The sequence below is a fragment of the Glycine soja genome, chromosome 1, assembly GCF_004193775.1.
Source record: "Glycine soja cultivar W05 chromosome 1, ASM419377v2, whole genome shotgun sequence".
Taxonomy (NCBI): domain Eukaryota; kingdom Viridiplantae; phylum Streptophyta; class Magnoliopsida; order Fabales; family Fabaceae; genus Glycine; species Glycine soja.
Window position 1 is genome coordinate 2,802,652 of NC_041002.1, and position 6,015 is coordinate 2,808,666.

At 33.9% G+C, this 6,015-nt stretch overlaps 1 pseudogene; it reads left to right on the forward strand.

Annotated features, from left to right (window-relative positions):
* Positions 1-730: 730 nt before the first annotated feature.
* On the forward strand, positions 731-4,757 carry LOC114406382 (annotated as a pseudogene).
* Positions 4,758-6,015: the final 1,258 nt, after the last annotated feature.

Consider the following 6,015-nt stretch of genomic DNA (forward strand, 5'->3'; position numbering starts at 1 on the left):
CACTACTACAAAAATGTTATTCTAATTTTTGCGGTAGTATTCAAAGACGATTTTAATTTTTGTTAAAATCATCATTGAAATAAGATACACAACATCAATTTTATTAAAATCGTCGTGATATCGAGTTCTTCTTCTTGTTTTCTCCCATGACCAGAAATCCACACTTTTATATTTGCGTGATATTGATAGTTGCGGGAGCAGACCAGTGCAATCTTCGCTTGCGCATCACCCTCAGTGTGGCCCACAACGCCTTCTTCAATGAAATCGAATTCAGCAAGCACGTCCCGTGCGTTGTCTTTGTCGATCTCGAACCCACCATCATCAATGAATTCCGCTACGGCACCTACTGTTAACTCTTCCATCCCGAACAACTCATCTCCGACAAGGAAAGATGTTACCAACAACTTCGCCAGAGGCCACTACACTGATTCCTCCCTCTCACATTTTCACTCAATTTCATTTTCTCTGACCTATTTTTTCAATTTTTAACCTAATTTTTGATTTTCCCCAATTTTAGTTGGCAAAAAGATCGTAGATCTGTGCTTGGATCGCGTTCAGATACTCGCAAGCAACTGCACTAGTCTCTAGGGCTTCCTCGTCTTTAAAGTTGTCGGTAGTGGCACTTCCAATCTCGAATCCCTCTTGTTAGAACGTCTCTCCATCCACCTTGGTTAAAGCCCAAACTTAAATTTGCATTGCAGGAGCAGGAAAGAGAGAGAGATATGGAGAGATGTTTAGGAGGAGAACACTGTGGTTAGTGTTGGGGCGCGACAAAGAAGAATGTGGCAGAATTCACAAGCTGAGAGGAACGCCTTTCGCCTATTCTTCTTCTTCAACACTTATCAAGTTCTTAACCCCTCCCGTCTCCACCCATTACTTTCATGCTTTCTGATCCCAACTAATCTCTAAGGTTATCTCACTTTTTGATTTGGGTACTCTTCAATGTTCAATTTTTATCCTTTTTAAACCTGTATGATCTTATGTAGTCATGATTTTGTTCCTTTACTTTTTATATATTCGCAATCACTCCAAGCCATCCTCTTCTTCTTTTTGAGTCTCTCCTTGTCCCTGATGATGCTATTATGTGAGTGTGAATGTTTAGTTAGTTCTAATGAAATGATGCTTTTATTTATGGTCATCATGGTCATGTACCACAAATGAGGAACTTTTCTAAGATGGTCTATGCTAAAAAAGAAAGGATTAAAGCTGCTAATGAACGGGGTTCATGCTCAAAAATTGGTTGGAAAATGGTCCTTTGGGTTAGCGGCATGGGTGTTCAGCATGGTGGTGCTCAGGGGTTTAACAAGACTTACCTGATCTGGTCTTTCAGTGACTGATTGGAAATTCATCAATACTCTTTATCCTTTCTCAGATGAAGAATGTTTGCAAGGGTTTGACAAATATAAGCAACCACCTGAGAACAAGCGGTAAACTGCAAGCACTTTCTATAGCTTACCACCTTTAAATGCATTTCTTCTACACCTTTTATTTTCCATTAACTTATGAACTGCAAGAAGGGACTTATTTTTTTATAGAGAAAAAGATACAAATGCGTTAACACATGTAAATAAGTCCTCTTGAACTTGACTAACTAATTGCCAATGTTAAAATGAAACGATGAAACATAGATAATTAAAAATGAAGGAATGGTGGAGAATAATTGATTGAATAGATCAATTTTTTAAATTAGCCTTTTGTAACTTTTCCAATGGACAAAATTGTTTTATCTTTCAAGTTCTAATTACAATCTACAATTTTTAATATTTATTACGTGAAAAACAAAGGGATTAATTAACTGGAAGTGAGTCAACACTTAACACTCATTCTAAAAGAGCTTATTAGTTCTTATGAATGTTATGATGATAATTAGTTTTGCCCTTGTTGCAGTGTTAACAAAGGCATGAAGATTGAAGAATTCAAATTCATATACTGGATGGAATATGCACATCGTATGGGGGGAAGGGCACTAGGAGTTATGTTTGCTTTGCCATATTCATATTTTCTTCATAAAAGGGTATATTAGCTTGACATTGGTGCTAAGACTCTTTGCTATGTTTGCCTTAGTTGGGTGCTGGGCAGGGTCTCATAGGTTAGTGGGTGGTCAAAAGTGGTTTAGAGGTTGGAACATAAATAAAATAAATTTCTCTCTTTATTTGAAGTTAAATTGACCTGCCCTGTCAGATTCTAATAACATTTTCTTTCTTTAGGAATCACCGTTTGAATATTCTTAGCCAAGGGTAACTCCTTATCGTCTTGCAACTCATCTTACATCAGCATTTGTTATTTACTGTTGCCTCTTTTGGATTACACTTTCTGTTTGTTATGCCTAAACCACCAGTTGAATCACTAACATGGGTTCGTGGAGCAGCTAAAGTGAGGAGACTTGCATTGACTATCAGCATACTTATTGGTCTTATTGCAGTCCCTGGTGCATTTGTTGCTGGAAATGATGTTGTATGTTCTTTTATTCAATAGTTTCTTGCCTTTCATATTTAAAATTGAAATGATAGTTGAGCCTTTGGTAAGGATAAAGATCATCATTCTGCTCACATGTTGATTGTCAAGGGCATGCCTTTAATACTTTCCCAAAGATGGGTGATACATGGACACCGAAAGACATTTTTGAAATGAAGCCTTTGATTTTGAAATTTCTTTGAGAATGCAACAATTGTACATGTAATTAATCCATGTTGATATCTCTAAAAAATTTAAATAGTAATATCCTCATAAGTGTGGTTTGGCAGCCAAAGTTTTAACAACATGAAGTTTTAATTAGTGTTTTGCATTGCTCTTAACAACTTGATTACCATATACTTGCAACTGCAACTCTGATTTTCGTGAGCATTTTATGGTGGTCAACAAGAAAGTTGGAGATACATCCTATAGTACGATTTGTGATTGGAGGTGTTGTTGGCATGTCAGCTCTTCAAGTCATAGTTTCATTTTCAATTTTATATACTTTACAATAATAATTATCATTTTATATTGTTGTTTCTAGCTAGCTCTCTGCCTTTCAATATATTGCCTTCTTTGTCTAGTTATGAATACTCAGACCTGTTACTCAATGTGTTTTTTGTTGGACCTTGTGGCCTCAATAATCTTAAGAGGGATAGGCTTAGAATACAGAAGAAGCAACAACAATCAATTTAACAATGTTCTTTAAACATGCAAGACACAATTGATTGCAACAAAATAAATAAGATAAGGGAAGAGAGAATGCAAACACAGTTTTATACTGGTTCGGCCACAACTCGTGCCTACGTCCAGTACTCAAGCAACCCACTTGAGATTTCCACTATCTTTGTAAAATCCATTACAAAGTCTGAACCACACAGGGACAACCCATCCCTTGTGTTCAGGAATCCTTTACAACAAGAGACTCACAGTCTCTTAACCAATCTCATTGAATAAGAAGAATGGAAGAAGAATTCTCTCTTCAAGAGAAGAATATTACAATAAAGATCATGTAGGAATCCTTATAGATTTTGCAAGTGTTTGGCCAATGATTTCTTTTGAGAGAGCATTTGAAAATGAAGTTCTTTTGGAATCTCTCTCATTGTCTTTTGAGAGGATAAGACATTTTTGCCAAGCAAAACTCTCTCTTCAAATTCGTGCCCAAGTCACCTATTTATAGGCCTTTGATGACCATTCACAAGTCTAATGAAAAGATGTGACTGTTGGCAGATTTTTTGAAAACTTTCCACTGGTAATCGGTTACAATGTTTGTGTAATCGATTACACAGTTATAATTTGAAGGGTTATGACTTTTGAATTTGAATTTCCAAAGTTTCGCTGCTGGTAATCGATTACAGACATGTGGTAATCGATTACATGTTGAAAATTCAAATTCAAAACCTTTTTCAACAGCTATTTCTCAACCCTGTCTTCTGGTAATCGATTACACTTCCTGGTAATCGATTACCAGAGCCTTGCATGTCTTGAAAGCACTTTGTTTTAAGGCAAGGCTTGGTCTTTAGTGAATCTGTCTGATTCTTCAAGTAAATAAGATGATGATAATAAATAGATAAAATAGAAATAAGAAGAAAGACTTTATGGTGTTTGTTTTTGTTAGTGGTCTAGTATATGATTTCCCAGAGATCTCTCGACATGTATCTACTAAGTGCAGATTGTTTTTCCATTACTTGTTATACTATAGAATTCAAAGAAATATCTATGCAATAATCATGTTATATGGAACTTTATATGAAACTTGTTTCTTACAGCAACAACAACAACAAAGCCTTATTCTTGTTTTCAATAAATTCATCAAAATATTGTTCATATCTAAATTCTCTCATCTCCATAATTGATGTGATGTTGTATCACAAGGTCTGATTCAAGATTGAGGTTTTGGGATGTTGAATCTGGCTGTGACACACTTGTGAACTTTGAAATAATTCGCCTGCAAATAAACAAACCTCTTTAACTAGCCACCACTCAAGATTCAACCCTTGTTTTTGTTCCATGCATGAGATTTGTGAAAGTATGTATTTCCTTTAATTTTTTATTACTTATTTTAACTTTAAATTAGATGTAAAAATGCAATTGGGAACACTTATCTTTCTTTTTTATTCTTCAGGCATTTTACATGTGGTCTATGAATGCATACACAATATTGCATGGCCACTATGAATGTTTGTTGACTAGGTAATTTCCACAAAACAACTGCTTCATAAATCACAATCACAGGCACATTGACCAATGTCAATTGACTTGTTGGTATTTATAGTTCATGCCTTTCTTATAGATATTCTTAGTTGAATCACAATCGCGCTAATTAATTATATGCTTTGTTGAATTAAATAATTTAGACATTTTTAGTTTTTTGGATTCTATGTTAGTTTAATTACCTGATGATTCATATTGAAAATTTTGAATTTGCCATCCTACGTATTGTCTAAAGTGCATCAACTATAAGTACACTAAGGCAAGTTTAATGTACCTTTTATTAATTGCTCCCATAATTAAAGGACGGGAAGGAACTTCTAAGTAATCCATGTTCAGGGACAGAATAGTTTTAGTTGGTCTTATTTATGCATCTTTATTCTTAAAGCAAGTACTTGATTTAGCTTTCTAATGAATTAGGATTAAAATCAAGTGATTTAGACTCTTTCACATGAGAGATCATGGTTAGAATAGTTTAGTTGATGAAAATAATAGTTGGAATAACTTTAAATGCTGAAAAATTCTTAACATTGCATCACAAGTACTTTCGGTAGACCAAACACCCAACACTTCTACAAAATTTGCCCCAAGTATGATTTTCCATACCTAAGTGTTTGTTTTTCTCATCTCTTAGATTTTGCTCTGTTTCTATGTCCTTTATTATGATTGAATTTTACATTTCTGCATTATTACTCTGAATATACTCGCTTTTAGTAATTTCATTGATTAAAATTTGATATATACAAACTTTTAGTTCAATGTAGACTTGACACTCGGTCTTACCATTTAATATTATTGGGACAAATTGGTACAATTGTGACAAATTCGATTTTCTACAAGTTTAAAACTTGGTATAATTTGGTTGCAAACCTTTCTGTAAAACAAAATAAACATAAAAAGTAAACGTCATACTTTCTAAGACGACTTTCTAAAAAAATCATAAATCATTAATTTTTAACAATTTTAAAATAAAAAATAACACATTCGAAGATGGTTTCTTAGAAAATCGATGTAGAAATCGGGATTATAAGACGGTTTAAAAACTGTCATGAAAAGTGTTGACTTTTCACGATAACATATTCAAAGACAGTTAATAACCGTCGTGAAAAACTTAAAATAACCATCTTTGAATACCTTTTTTGTAATAGTAAATAATGATAAGGATCACAACTCAAGGTAGAAAATCATGAAGTCGTGTTGTCCATCTTCATGTAGTCATGGATGCTAGAAATTTAAAAGATGATTCATGTGTGGTCATTGCCAAGGTAATATTTTAGGATTAAAAATGAATGAAAAGTCCTTAACGTCTTGATTTAACAAACAAATTATTTAACTTTTCAAAGTAACAAA